This window comes from Suricata suricatta, chromosome 6 (genome assembly GCF_006229205.1).
Source record: "Suricata suricatta isolate VVHF042 chromosome 6, meerkat_22Aug2017_6uvM2_HiC, whole genome shotgun sequence".
In the NCBI taxonomy this organism is placed as follows: domain Eukaryota; kingdom Metazoa; phylum Chordata; class Mammalia; order Carnivora; family Herpestidae; genus Suricata; species Suricata suricatta.
Window position 1 is genome coordinate 14,660,280 of NC_043705.1, and position 16,726 is coordinate 14,677,005.

At 37.7% G+C, this 16,726-nt stretch overlaps 1 protein-coding gene across 1 annotated transcript in view; it reads left to right on the top strand.

Moving 5' to 3' along the window:
• The window catches only part of LOC115293357 (olfactory receptor 2T33-like), a 42,637-nt gene that overhangs the window by 25,321 nt on the left and 590 nt on the right, over window positions 1-16,726 (top strand). The gene's annotated exons all lie outside the window — the stretch shown is intronic.

The following is a 16,726-nucleotide window of genomic DNA, read 5'->3' on the forward strand; positions in this document are numbered from 1 at the left end:
CACGTGTACCCCAATGTTTATAGCAATGCTTTCCACAAAAGCCAAACTATAGAAAGAGCTTAAATGTCCATTAATTGATGAATGGATAAAGAAGATGTGGTTTACATATACAATGGAATACTACTTGGCAATGAGAAAGAATGAAATCTCTAACATATTTCAATGTTCTGCCTGATACATGAGTCTTTGTTTACCTGGGATCCTAGGCCATGTCAGATATTCTATGTTAACAGTGTAATTTTAAACTTTTTATTGAACTGTAGTTAATATACAATATTATAATAGCTTTAGGTATACAGCGTAATGATTCAACATTTATATACATTGTGACGTGATCACTATAATAAATCTAGCTACTAGTTGTCCCAATATCAAGTTGTTACATATTATTAACTACATTCCATATGCCGTACATTACCTCCCTATGTCTTATTTAGTTTATAACTGGGACCCTTTACCTTTTATTCCCATTTCCCCATTTTTAAGTTTTTATTTATTTGCTTTCTAAAATTTATGTATTTATTTTTAGACAAAGAGAGAGACAGCGCAATCACAGTAGCGGAAAAACAGAGAGAGGGCGGGAATCTCAAGTAGGTTCCCTTGCTGTCAGTGTGGAGGATATCATGGAAGTTCAGTCCCACAAACATAGAGATCATAACCCGAGCCAAAATCAAGAGTGGGTAGAGAAGATATTGATACAAAGGCTGTCAGAGAAGATATTGATACAAAGAATAGGAACCTTCAAAATAGCTGTGATGAAACTCCACACCCAAAAAACAAATAACCCAGTGAAGAAGTGTGCAGAAAACATGAACAGGCACTTCTCTAAAGAGGACATCCAGATAGCCTATAGATACATGAAACGATGCTCAACATCACTCACCATCAGGGAAACACAAATCAAAACCACACTGAGATACCACCTCATGCTGGTCAGAGTGGCTAAAATGAACATATCAAGAGACTATAGATGCTGGCGAGGGTGTGGAGAGACAGGCACCCTCCTACACTGCTGGTGGGAATGTAAACTGGTGCAACCGCTCTGGAAAACAGTGTGGAGGTTCCTCAAAAAACTATCCATAGAACTCCCTTATGACCCAGCAATAGCACTGCTAGGGATTTACCCAAGGGATACAGAAGTACCGATGCATGAGAGCACATGTACCCCAATGTTCATAGCAGCATTGTTAACTATAGCCAAAACATGGAAAGAGCCTAAATGTCCATCACCTGATGAATGGATCAAGAAGATGTAGTATAAATACAATGGAGTATTACATGGCAATGAGAAAGAATGAAATGTGGCCATTTGTAGGGAAGTGGATGGACCTCAAGGGTGTCATGCTAAGCGAAATAAGTCAGGCGGAGAAGGACAGATACCATATGTTTGCACTCACAGGTCTAATAGGAGTACAGAGAAACCTAATGGAGGACCAGGGGGAGGGGAAGAGGGAAAAAGAGTTAGGGAGAGAGAGGGACGCAAAACTTGAGAGACCATTGAATAATGAAAATGAACTGAGGGTTGAAAGGGAAGGGGGAGGGGGGGAAAGAGGTGGTGGTGATGAAGGAGGGCACTTGTGGGGAAGAGCACTAGGTGTTGTATGGAAACCAATTTGACACAAACTATTAAAAAAAACCCAAAAACCAAAAAACAAAATAGCTGTGATTAGTTTAAAAAACTATAAATGAGGAGAATAATAAAATGGAGGTTGCTACTGCACGGATTGAAGAAGCAGAGAGGAGAATTGGTGAATTAGAAGACACAGTTATAGCAAAGGAGGAAGTAGAGTAAGAGAGAGAGAAATTGATACAAGAGCATGAAAGGAAAATTTAAGATCTAAGTGATACAATCAAACAGAACAATATCCATATCATAGGAGTTCCTGAAGAGGAAGAAAGAGAAAGAGATTCTGAAGGGGTGCTGGGATCAAATTATACACAAAAATTTCTCCCATATGGGGAAAGAGAAATAAACTGAAATTAAAGAGGCATATCGGACTCCCCTAAGATGTAACCTGAACCGACCTTCAGCACAACATATCATAGTGAAACTGGCAATTATAAAGAGAGAATTCGGAAAGCAGCTAGAGATAAAAGGGCCCTAACATACAAAGGGAAACCTATCAAAGTGGTTACAGACCTAGCTAATGAAAGTTGGCATGCCAGAAAGGAATGGCAGGAAATCTTCAATGTGATGAACAGGAAAAATATGCAACCAAGAATTCTTTATCCGGAGAGCCTGTCATTCAAAATAGAAAGAGATATAAAGGTATTCCCAAATAAACAAAAGTTGAGAGAATTCATCTCCACCAAACCAGCCCTACAAGAAATCCTAAGAGGAGCTCTATAAGAGAAAGGTAACAAGGAATATAAGACACCAGAGACATCAATACAAACATGAACCCTACAGAGAACACAATGAATCTAAACCCACATTTTTCAATAATAACACCGAATGTAAATGGACTGAATGCTCCAAGCAAATGACACATGGTTGCAGAATGAAAAAAAACCAGAATTCATCTATTTGCTGTCTACAAGAGACTCACCTTAGACCTGAAGACACCCTCAGATTGAAAGTAAGGGGATGGAGAAATATCTACCATGTGACTGGAAGCCAAAAGAAAGCTGGAGTAGCCATACTTATATTGGACAAACTGGACTTTAAAGTAAAGGGAGTAAGAAAGGATCAAGAAAGACATTGTATAATAATTACAGGGTCTTTACATCAGGAAGAGCTAACAATTATAAACATCTATGCGCCGATCAGGAACACCCAAATACATAAAACAACTAAACACAAACAGAAACAATCTTATTGATAAGAATGTGCTAATTGCAGAGGACTTTAATACCCCACTTACAATAATGCATAGGTCAACCAGACAGAAAATCACTAAAGAAACAATGGACCTGAACGACACACTGGAACAAATAAAATTAATAGATACATTTAGAACTCTGCATCCTGAAGCTAGGAAATTCACTTTCTTCTCGAGTGCACATGACATATTCTCCAAGACTGATCACATACTAAGTCATAAAACAGCCTTCCATAAATACAAAAGAATTGAGATCATACCATGCACACTTTCAGATCACAATGCTATGAAACTCGAAATCAACCACAGGAAGAAGTCTGGAAAACCTCCAAAAATGTGGAGGTTAAAAGCTACCCTAATGAAGAATGATTGGGTGAATCAGGCAATTAGAGAGGAAATTAAAAAATATATGGAAACAAATGAAAATGAAAATACCACAATCCAAACTCTCTGGGACCCAGCAAAGGCAGTCCTAAGAGGAAAGTATATTGCAATCCAGGCCTATTTCAACAAACTAGAAAAAGCAAAACTCAAAATCTAACCGAGCACCTAAGGAAACTAGAAAGGGAGCAGCAAGAGCACGACAAACCCAGAAGAATAGAAGTAATAAAGATCAGGGTAGAAATAAATAATATAGAATCAAAAAAAAAAAAACCCCACAAATGAACAGATCAATGAATCCAAGAGTTGGTTTTTTGAAAAAAATAAACAAAATTGATAAACCTCTAGCTAGGCTCCTCAAAGAGAGAGAGAGAGAGAGAGAGAGAGAGAGAGAGAGAGAGAGAGAGAGAGAGAGAGAACATTCAAATAGACAAAATAATGAAGGAAAATGGATTCATTACAACTGATCTCTCAGAAATACAAGCGATCATTAGAGATTACCATGAAAAATTATATGCCAACACACTAGACAATCTAGAAGAAATGGACACATTCTTAAACGCACATGCATTACCAAAATTCAAACGGGAAGAGATAGAAAATCTGAACAGACCCATAACCAATGAAGAAATCGAATCTGTTATCAAATATTTCCCAACAAATAAAAGCCCAGGGCTGGATGGATTCCCAGGGGAATTCTACGAGACATTTATTTTTTTTTCTGGTGATTTTTAAAAATAGTTTATTGTCAAATTGGTTTCCATATAACACCCAGTGCTTCTCCCCACAAGTACCCCCCACCATGACCATCACCCCCTCTATCCCTCCCCTTCCCCCTTCAGTCCATGGTTCCTCTCCAGTATTCAGTAGTCTCCCTTGATCTGTGTCCCTCACTCTTCCACACTCTCTTTCCCCCTTCCTCTCCCCATGGTCCCCTGCCAGGTCTCTCCCGTTAGACCTATGAATGCAAACATATGGTATCTATCCTTCTCTGCCTGACTTATTTCGCTTAGCATGACACCCTCAAGGTCCATCCACTTTGCTACAAATGGCCATATTTCATTCTTCCTCATTGCCATATGGTACTCCAGACATTTAAAGCAGAGTTAACACTGATCCTTCTCAAGTTATTCCAAAAATAGAAATGGAAAAAACTTCTGAACTTCTTCTCCGTAGCACATATCACTTTGATTCCTAAGCCAGATAGAGATCCAACAACAACAACAACAACAACAAAAATAAAAACAAAACAAAAAAAAAGAGAACTACAGGCCAATATACTTAATGAATACGGATGCAAAAATACTCAACAAGATACTAGCAAATCAAATTCAACAGCAAATAAAAAGAATTATCCATTATGATCAAGTGTGATTCATTCCTGGGTTACAAGGCTGGTTCAATATTCGCAAATCCATCAATGTGATACATCACATTAGCATAAGAAAAGATAAAAACCATACGATCCTGATGATAGATGCAGAAAAATCTTTTGACAAAATACAACATCCCTTCTAATTTAAAAACCCTTGAGAAAATTGGGATAGAAGGAACTTACTTAAACATTATAGAAGCCATTTATGAAAAGCCCACAGCTAATGTTATCCCTAATGGGTAAACACTGAGAGCTTTCCTCCCTGAAATCAGGGACACGATAGTGATGTCCACTCTCAATACTATTGTGTAACACGGGGTTGGAAGTCCTAGCATCAGCAATCAGCAACAACAGGAAATAAAAGGCATCAGAATTGGCAAAGAAGAAGTCAAACTTTCACTTTTCGCACATGACATGATACTCTACGTGGAAAACCTGATCGACTCCCCTGGAAGCCTTCTAGAACTGATCCATGAATTCAGTAACATCACAGGCTACAGAATCAACATACAGAAATCGGTAGCATTCTTATACACCAAAAATGAAGCAACAGCAAGAGAAATCTAGAAACAGATCCCATTCACAATTGCATGAAAAACCATAAAATAGCTAAGAATAAACCTAACCAAAGATGTAAAAGACATGTATGCTGAAAACTATAGAAAACTTATGAAGGAAATTGAAGAAGACACAAAGTAATGGAAAAACATTCTGTGCTTATGGATCAGAAAAATAAACATTTAAAAAATGTCATCATTATTGAAAGCGATTTACACATTCAATGCAATCCCCATAAAAATTGCACCAGCATTCTTCTCAAAGCTAGAACAAACTATCTTAAAATTCGTATGGAACCACAAAAGACCCCGAATAGCCAAAGTAATATTAAGGAAGAAAACTAAAACGGGAGGCATCACAATCCCAGACTTTAGCCTCGACTACAAAGCTGTCATTATCAAGACAGTATGGTATTGGCACAAAAACAGACACATAGATCAATGGAACAGATAGAGAGCTCAGACATGGACCCACAAGTGTATGGCCAATGAATCTTTGACAAAACAGGGAAGAGTATCCAATGGAAAAAAGACAACCTCTTTACCAGGTGGTGCTGGGAGAGCTGGATAGCAACATGTAGAAGAATGAAACTAGATCACTTTCTTACACCATTCACAGAAATAAACTCAAAATGGATAAAGGACCTGAATGTGAGACAGGAAACCATAAAAACCCTAGAGGAGAAAGCAGAAAATAGCCTTCTTGACCTCAATCATAGCAATTTCCTACTTGACACATCCCTAAAGACAAGGGAGTCAAGAACAAAAATGAACTATTGGGACCTCATCAAGATAAAAAACCTTCTGCAAGGCAAAGGAAACAATAAAAAAAACTAATAGGCAACCAACAGAATGGGAAAAGATAGTGGCAAATGGCATATCAGATAAAGGGCTACTATCCAAAATCTACAAGGAACTCACTAAACTCCATTCCTGAAAAATGAATAATCCAGTGAAGAAATGAGTAGAAGGCATAAACAGACACTTTTCCAAAGAGGACATCCAGATGGCCAATAGACACATGAAACTATGCTCAGCATCACTCAGCATCAGGGAAATACAAATCAAAACCACACTGAGATACCACCTCACACCGGTCAGAGTGGCTAAAATGAACAAATCAAGAGACTATAGATGCTGGCGAGAATGTGGAGACACGGGCACCCTCCTACACTGTTGATGGGAATGTAAAGTGGTACAGCCACTCTGGAAAACAGTGTGGAGGCTCCTCAAAAAACTGTCAGTGAAACTCCCCTATGACTCAGCAATTGCACTGCTTAGGATATATCCAAGGGATCCAGAAGTGCTGATGCATAGGGGCACATGTACCCCAATGTTCATAGCTGCAGTTTGAACAATCGCCAAATCATGGAAAGAGCCTAAATGTCCATCACCTGATGAATGGATTGAGAAGATGTGGTATATATATATAATGGAATACTATATGGCAATGAGAAAGAATGAAATGTGGCCATTTGTAGCAAAATGGACGGACCTGTAGGGAGTCATGCTAAGCAAAATAAGTCAGGCAGAGAATGAAAGATACCATATGCTTTCACTCATAGGTCTAGCAGGAGAAACCTAATAGAGGACCACAGAAGGGGAAAGGGTGGGAAGACTTAGCAAGAGGGAGTGAGGCAAATCATGACAGACTTTTGAATGCTGAGAACAAACTGAGGGCTGAGGAGGGAGGGGGGAAGGGGAAGGGCGTGATGGTCGTGGAGCGGGGCACTTGTAGGCAAGAGCACTGGGTTTTATATGGAAACCAACTTGGTAATAAATTATTTAAATAACAAAAAAAGAGTGGGATGCTCAATTACTTTCAGTGGTTTATATTGGTCAGTGTACTCCATTTTGGTCTCATGGTTTCTGATGATAAATTTGATATTGATCTATTGTGCCTATGCATATTATGAGTTGTTTCTCTCTTACAGTTTTTAAGATTCTCTCTTCATTCTTGACTACCAAGAATTTGCATATAATGGTCTCTGTAATGTATGCATGCAATGGTTCACTGAATTTAAAAATATTGATTCATGTTTTCCAAGTTTGAGAGGTTTTCACCAATTATTTTCATTTTTTTAATTTTAAAAAATATTTCAATTTAATTTAATTTTTTTTTGAGAGAGAGAGACAGAACATGAGCAGTGAAGGGGCAGAGAGAGAGGAAGACACAGATTCTGAAACAGGCTACAGGCTCTGAGCTGTCAGCACAGAGCCTGATGTGGAGCTTGAAATCATGGACCAGGAGATCATGACCTGAATTGAAGTCAGACGCTTAACTGACTGAGCCACTCAGGTGCCCCTCAACAATTATTTTTTAAGATATCCTTATTGAACCTTTATTCTCTCTTTCTTAAATTTCCAGATATCTATGTTGCTTTGCTTAATAGTATCCCACAGTTCTCTTAGGCTGTATTCATTACAATTAGTTCTTTTTGGTTAAATATAATTTATTGTCAAATTGGCTAACATAATGTATACAGTGTGTTCTTTGTTTTGGCAGTAGATTCCCGGGATTCATTGCTTACATACAACACCCAGTGCTCATTCCAACAAGTGCCCTCTTCAAAGTCCATCTCCCATTTCCCATTCTCCCCTGCTCCCCCCTCCATTTTTTCTCTGTATTTAAGAGCCTCTTATGGTTTGCCTCCCTCCCTCTCTGTAACTATTTCCCCCTTGCCCTTTCCCCATATGAGTGGAAAACATATTATATTTGTCTTTCTCTGACTGACTTTTTTTCACTTAGTATAATACCCTCCAGTTCTATCCACAATTGCTGCAAATGGCAGGATTTCATTCTTTCTCATTGCCATATACTTAATTCTTTTTCTTTTGCTCCTTATACCTGATACTCTGAATTGACTTTTCATTAACTTTATTGACTTTTTCCTTACACTTTTTAATTCTTTTTTTGTGCTTTATAATTTTACACAAAATCCTGAACATTTTGAATATTATGTAGTGAACCTGTAAATAAGATTTATCCTTCTTAGAATTTGTTTTCTTGCTTTATTTATTTGTATAGTTAATTAATTAAGTAATGAATCTTTAGGCTTTAGTTATTTGTTAAGTGAGTTTTATCTATCTTTGTAAAGTCTGTATTTTTGTATCTGCTTTTGAGCTTTCGAGATATGGGAGGGCAGTGACACTAGTTACTACAATTCTTAGAACTTGTAATAAGGAGAACACTTTAGATATTTTATTCAATTTAATGCTTACAACAAATATTTTTTAGGAAACACCATCATTCTCATTACACATGAGGAAACGGGTTCAGATTAGTCTTTTGCCCAAGGTCAAGTCTACATAAGATTCCCACCCAGCTCTGTCTGACTTCAAGGTCAAATGTGTGCTATGCTACCTTTATTTATGTGAGTTTCTTAGTAGAGGAGAAGTCAGGGGGGAAGGAGCTGACAGGAGAGTAGTAGGAGGTTGTTAGTGCCAGGGACAGATGAACTTTTAGCAGAGTGTTTGTTGAATCCTTGACCTCTTGGAGACTACTTTGAATTCCAGTGGAATTGAGTTCTGAGATCAGAATGGTCAATGTGATCTCGGATGGTTCTCTCCTCATTAGGATGAGGTCCCGTGAGGAGGAAGAAAGATGTAGAGGGGTGACGGTCTGGAAGTCTCTAGAAGATGCCGTTTGCTTACATACAGTATTTAGGGGACATTTAAAAGTGGGACACAACACAGAACAGAAGCCAATGTTTTCCATTCCATTTTGGAAAGGAAGGAGGGCCAATTAGGTCGATCCATTTTTCCACTTTTCCTCCCCATTTTTTCTCTTCTCCTCCTGGGAGACAGTTTGTTTGTTGGTGTAGCTGAGATGAGCAGAGAGTTTTGCAGGAGGCTCCTTTCCCAGGGAGGCTTAATTGCCAGAGACTGGGGACAGAGATGTGATCTCTAAGGATTTGTGGAAACAGAAGCAACTTTCCTTAGTCACAGAAAAGGGGAGAACAATGGGTAACAGTGAGGAGTGAGGGAATAAAACCTATTAGCTTGGCACTTGACCTGGCCCAACAAAGGATCTTTTGCACAGGTGAGAGGCTTCTTGCTGGCTCCCAGGGTCTCTTCCCATCCTGGTCCAGCCCTCTCCATCCTGTTCTTATGGATGAGGGTTATATGATCTCTCTGTATTATAATTGTTCTGGAAGCCTTTTTCTTAACCCCAAAAATTCTTCTAGGATTTTAGCATGAATCTTACTCTTCCAGAGTTTTTTGCATTCTTTCTTTCAGAACCCATTTTTTCCCATTTTTACTAATCTTAATGCATTTTTTCAAAACTTTTCCACAGTTTGCTAGAAAGAATCAGACATTTCCTGCCTGTGGATGAGATGTGGCCCAAGTATCTCAGTCAACTCTCATTTTCTCAGGATAGGAGGAGGTTCTAGAGGAGTTCTGACCACATAAGTTTTTCTTCTGGAAGTTTTCTTCTCTACGTTTACTAAGTCCCTTCTGCTTCCATTTCAGTTCCATTTCCTTCCAAGGACATGGAGGTCCCCTGGATTCCAAGGAAATATGATTGTGCAGATCCAACTGATTAGAGAAGCCCTCCCTTTGTGAAGTCTGTTTTCCAAGGACATAGGACTCCAGACCCCTGATCTGCCCTCCTCACTCCGAGGCCTTTCCTGGCATCATTGATTACATTGTTTCAAGGTAAGATTCCTCCTCTATGTATCTTGTATTTCGCCTTTCTGTTATCAAATGCTTAAAATGTTTTTTTTTCACCCCACCACTACCTTTACCATTCACCTGATTACATTTCTGTTGAGGTAGAGACCTCTTGTGTGGTTAGGTTTTGTTTCTGGATTTTTTTTTTTTTTTGGCCTCCTAATTCTTTATTCTGTGGGTAGAACTGGAGATAACTTGAGGGTTGTTTCATCTAACCTGTCACATTACTGCTTGGGAGACTGAGCCCCAGGAGAGGAAATGAATTCCTCAGGGTTTTCCCACAGGTTTTAGGAAGGATGGGGACTGTTTTGTCTTTTCAAGTCTAGAGAAGATGTGACAATGGCTAGACCTTCTGAAATGGTATTGGGAAAGCTATCTTTTCCTGATGGCATCTGACTGTTAGATTTTTGAATAAGTGTTGAAGTCATCTCCTGCTGATCCACCTTCATATGCCTATATTTCTAACTCTTATGAAAAAGTTTCTGCTTGCTGCTTCTCCACACCGTGTATATATTTTTCTGTTTGGATATTTTCTCCCATACCCCATCTTCTTGAAGGAACTCAGTGCTCTGCTGTTATTTTGAAAAGATTCCTTGGTGTTTTTGCTCTTTTTTCTTCCTGCCTGCAATTTCCTTTCATTTTATGGCTGTGCCATGAATCCAACTACTTTCTGATGCAGAACTCCCTAACACAATTTCCCATGAATCTCTTTATGATTTCTTACATACAGCATAGGGCTTTGAAACATCTGATCTGGGGGGTTCAGGATGACCTTCTTACTATTAAATATCTTCAATACTGCACAACTGAAACAATATGTATTATGGCCACTTGGTAAGACTTTAGGGGAGAAATTTGCATCAGTGGAGAGACTAGGAAGGGTCAGGCCATGACTATTGATTCTGTGCATATTGGAAGCACCTATTTCTGGTGCCCAAAGAGCCAGGAGCTGCCATGAGAAGACTTTGATGGGGAAGGACTTGAAAGAGAGGCAGAGAGGTTTTCAGGCAAAGTGGTCTGCTCCACTTTCCTAACAGGATGAAAGACTGAGTGATGCTAGGCTCTCATAGTCCCTAGAGTCCCAGAAGCCAGAGAGCTCACTGTGGTATTGATAATAGGAGAGCTCTGCCCCTATGCCTGGCTGCCCACTTCACTCAGGTGCTCCTTCAGTTTCTGTTCCTCATCCCATTTTTGTTGTTGCCTTTCCCCTGATCCCTTCCTCTTATCATCTGTGTTCTCTCTTTCTCATCATGAATGTGTTCCTTGCTCTCTATTGCATTGTCATTGTTTTCTTATTTTTTGTCTATTCTGGGAAATAACATTTCTGATGGTCTAACATTTTCCTCCTTTATTTTTCTCTACTTTACCACATCTCTTTATCTTTTCTTCTTTAGCTTGACATTTTCCCATTATTCCTTTCATCTCTTTGTTCCTCCTTTGGTCTACTGTTACTGTTCTCCTTTTAATCACCCTTTCTCTCAAGCCTCACTGCCTTCTGTGCTGTCACTCTGTGAAGCTTACTGTCATGCCTGAGGACGGGACTCTCAGTCTGCTCTAAGTGCCATGACTGTAGCGTGTATGGCCAGGTAGCTCTGGCAACAGAGATCCCATACAACACGCCAGACGTGACATTGAGATAGCATGCAGTGTTACTTTTATGTAAAAAAAGTTTAAAACTATGAATTTCTTACTTTTACTTGAAAAATTCTTAGTTGTTGCTGGTACATTTTTAAGATATTATACTACAAAGCAAGCTGAAAAAGAAAATATATGCCAGATATGTTAGTTACTGCTTATGTGACAATCTTTATTTACATTCAAGAAATGCACAAAGGCATTCTTGTCAAAAATTCAAATATTACAGGTCAAGCTAGAGTCCTTTTTTGACCCTAATAACTCACCCAATTCTAAACCTTTCTCTAAGGGTAACTACTATTATCATACTCTATGTCCTTTAGCAATTTATGTGTAGTTGTTGCTCATATTCTTGCCTGCCCACAGATAATATTACTGAACTTTATAACAACTTGATGGGTAAAAAGTTGTATCTATCTTTTAACTTGAATTTCTTTTACTAGTGAAATAAAGCAGTCTTTAAAATGTTTATTTGGGTTTTCTTTTCTGAGGATTACTGCCAATTTTATTATTTCTCTTTTAAATTGATTTATGGGAATTTTTTTTCTGTTCATTTATTTATCTTTGAGAGACAAAGAGAGAGCAAGAGCGAGTTGGGGAGGGGCAGAGAGAGAGTGGGAGAGAGAGAATCTCAAGCAGGTTCTGCACCATCAGCACAGAGCCTTGATGTGGGGCTCAAACCCACAAACCATGAGATCATAACCTGAGTTGAAATGAAAAGTTGGATGCTCAACTGAGGGGTCACCTGGTCGCCCCTCTACTTTCTTCTTTAAACTGCCAGGAATTTATTTTTGGTTGTGATATGAGGTAGCAATATAATATTTTTTTCAAACAGGTAAAAAAATGTCCAAAACCATTTATTGAATAGCTTCCCCCCCGCCCCCGGATTTGACATTGTACTATTTAAATTAGACTGTAAAATTTCACACACATATAGGTCTAATTCTGGACTTAATCTGTTCTGATGGTCAATTTGCTTATTCCTTCATCAGTACCAGACTCTTTATTTTTTTGATAACTGATAAGGTAGAGAACTGTTTTATGTTAAACATTGTGGTACTTTTTCAAAATTACTTTGGCTATTTGTTCAGCAATTATTTATTAAGCACATACAACAAGCTGTACATGCATGTTTGTTTTCACTTTATCAATTCCATGACAAATCCTACTGAGCACTCACTTCAACATTATATTTATGTATTTATTTAGACCATGTTTCTGTCTCACAGAGTACAATTTAAGAGGCATAAAAGTGCATACCATAAAGACTCTCTTTTTTACTCTCCTTCTCTTCAATCTGATTTTTATAATTCTTTCCACTGAGGTAAACAGTATGATTAGGTTTTTTGTTTCATTCTAGAGATTTTATCTATAGATATAAATATGCAAACACATTTCCTTTTATTCATGCAAATGTAAGATGTAGAATTATATAATATTACATGATATATACCATAGTATAATAATATGATTATAAACTATAACACATAATTTATATAGTAATATGTAAAATACATATGGTATACACTTATATAGTATGTAATATAGCATGTTTTATGTACAATTATAAGAACTACGTTGTTCTGTGCTGTTTTCACTAAACAGTATAATTAAGAGAAAATTCTAGGGATGTATGGGTGGCTCAGTTGGTTAAGCATCTGACTCTTGATTTCAAATCTGGTTTTTTTAAAAAAATTATTTATTTATTTATTTATTTTGAGAGTCAGAGAGAGAGAGAGATAGAGAGAGGGAGAAAGCAAGCAGGGGAATGGGTAGAGAGACAATCCCAAGTAGGCTCCCTACTGTCAGCACAGAGTCAGTTCAGGGCTCGAACTCCTGAACCATGAGATCATTACCTGAACCAAAATCAAGTCAGACACTTAACTGACTGAGCCACCCAGGTGCCCCCAGCACAGGTCTTGATTCCACAGTTTGTAAGATCGAGCCCTATGTATGATTCTAAGCTGATGGTGTAGAGCTTGCTTGGAACTCTCTCTCTCTCTCTCTCTCTCTCTCTCTCTCTCTCTCTCTCCTCAAAATAAAAAAAAATTTAAAAAGAAGAAAAGAAATCTCTATATCAACATATAGAAAACATGTTTCTTATTTGCATATTATTCCATTGTTTATTCAATCTTTCCTCTATTGAGAGATATTGAGATCATTTGCAATCTTTTCCTATTATAAACATATCCACACCAAACTATCTTATTTATGTGACATTTCACATTTATGCAAATATATTTGTAAGATATATTTTAACCCATAAATGGAGTTCTTTATATATCATGGAGTTCTTTGTATACCCAAATCATGAGTGTCAAGGATATCCTTTACTTATCCCCAGGTTACTGAAATTGGGAACAGTACATCAATTCTCAATGCCAATTCTCTCTTCTCTCCCTGCTTCCAACACAGAATTCTTTGTGTAAATATGGCTCATCTGTATATTTTTCTGTTCATTTCCTTCTCCTATGCCCCTTGGACAAATCAGGTCTCAAGAAGTTATTTGTACAAATTTCCCACAAGATTATGGTTGTACCACTCTGTCTGGAGAAGGTGCTTTCGTCTATGTTCAAGGGGTCTTTTTTTTTACTTTCTCTTTAACCTCTATTTAATTTCTAATTTCTGTTGGTGTCCCTTTCAATTTTATCTTGTGGGCTCAGCCTTCAGCTACCTCAACTTTGTCTAATATGGACTTTGTTTCTGATTTTGATCTTACTCTCCTCTTTTATGACTTCTGAGAGACTTCTAACTCTGCTTTGCCATTTCCACACTGCAAGTGTCTTATTGAGGTTTTAAGAGGAATCATATGGACTTTATATATTAATTTCAGGAAGAATTTGAATCTTTATAGTGTTGAACCTATCTATCAAAGAATATGCATAGCTTTCTTCAGACCTTCTTTTAGATCAATCAGAAATGTTTTATAATTTTTGATATTAGGGTTCTTTCCTAGGTACTTTTGAGTTTGTTGCAATTGTGAATATTTATTTTTTCTACTACTTTTACTAATTAGTTAGTAGTATTGTATGAGAAAGCTGTTGATTTTTGAGAATTGATCCTATATATAGTATAACATCACTTTAAATATTAAATTACCTTTCCACATTCCTTATAGAAAAGTCTATAATACAAAGAAATTGGAAGAGATATAACTTAATCCTACCCAAAAGGAATCACACTGATAACATCTTGGCATATTTTTTTCAGCCTTTAGAAGTACTTTAGATTTATACGTTTATTTATTTATTTATTTATTTACTTTCTTACTTATTTTTGAGAGATAGAGCGCCCATGCACATGAGCAGGGGAGGAGCAGAGGAAGAGAGAAAGAGAATCCTAAGCAGGTTCCATGCTCAGTGTGGAGCCCAACATGGGACTTTATCTCACAACTGTGAGATCATGACCTGAGCCAAAATCAAGAGTCAGTTCAACCAACTGAGCCATCCAGGCACCCCTTGAAGTACTTTAAATAGTAGATACATTTTTTTCTCAGTATCTATTAAATGTCATGCAATTACATCATTATGTGTTTAGGTGTTCCTTTCTTTGGGCACTTGGGTTCCCCTAAGTTTCTCATTTACAAAGTTTCTTAGGAAATACTTTAAGATTTTACATCTGGAAAACAAAAACCCTCTCTGTCTCAGTTTTCACACTTAGGAAATGAGGATAATGGAAAATATTCCAAGGCAGTTATGAGGATTAACTGTGAGGATGTGGCAGAGTGTTCATCATAAGACCTGGCTTATAAGAAATGGTCAAGTAATGTCAGATTTTGTCACTTCGAAACTACTAGGCATTGCTTATATTATCACCATCAATCTTTAATATCACTCTATATGATATTGTCATCCCTACCTAGGATGAGGAAGCGGAGGCTCAAAATTTTGCATAAGTGCCAGTTCACAAAGTTGGCACATGCCTTTGATGCTTAGTACTTTTTCCTGAAAAAGCAAATCCTTAATTGAGGCTGACCTTTGTAGGAGAGGCAACTATAAAGACTGAGGAACAGCCAGTTCCTAGCAGAGACAGAAGCAGTGATCACTTCAGCAATAAATTGCTCTACATTTTCTTTTCAGTTATGTGAAGAAAGTCCAGGAGTAAAAACAATGTAATCAGCAACAGCCTCTTTTCTTAAAAGTTTTCCCTGTTTTTAAAAAATTGTGTTTTATTTCTAGCATGGTTAACATACACTGCTATATTATTTTAAGTGTATGGTATAATGATTCAATACTTCTATACATCACCCAGTGCTCATCATGACAAGTGCACTTTTTAATCCCCATCATCTTTTTAACCCATCCCCACATCCACCTCCCTTCTGGTAACCAGCAATTTGTTCTTTATAGTTAAGAGTCTGTTTATTTTCTTTTATCTTTTTTAATTTTTAATGTTTATTTAGTTTTGAGAGAGAGAGACAGAGAGAGAAAGGGAGGGAGAGAGACAGAGACAGGATGTGAGCCAGGGATGGGCAGAGAGAGAGGGAGACAGAATCCAAAGTAGGTTCGAGGCTCTGAACTGTCCGCACAGAGCCCAATGCAGGGCTCAAACTCACGAACTGCGTGAGATCATGACCTGAGCTGAAGTTGGCACTTAATCAACTAAGCCACCCAGGAGCCCCAAGAGTCTGTTTCTTAATTTGTCTTTCTTTCTCCTTTTTCATTTGTTTTGTTTCTTAATTTCCACATATGAGTAAAATCATATGGCGTTTGTCTTTCTCTGACTTATTTCACTTAGCATAACACTCTCAAGCTCTATCAATGTCATTGCAAAGGGCAAGATTTCATTCTTTTTTATGGCTGAATAATATTTATATACAGGCCACTTCATACACACACACACACACACACACACACACACACACACACACACCTTCTTTTTCATCAAGTGGTGGATACTTGGGCTGCCTCTATAATTTGGCTCTTGTAAATAATGCTATAAACATAGGGGTACATGTATTTTTTGGGTAAACACAATAATGTGGTCATTGGATCATGGGGTAGTTCTATTTTTAACTTTTTGAGGAAATTCCATACTATTTTCCACAGTGAACATCCCGTATTTTTGTTAGAGATTCTTTTTCTTAAAGAGAAATTTAAAGAGTTATTCTAAATTCAGTAACATTTAAAGAGGATGACATCACTCATCAGGGAAACACAAATCAAAACCACACTGAGATACCACCTCACGCCAGTCAGAGTGGCTAAAATGAACAAATCAAGAGACTATAGATGCTGGCGAGGGTGTGGAGAGAAGGGCACCCTCTTACACTGTTGGTGGCA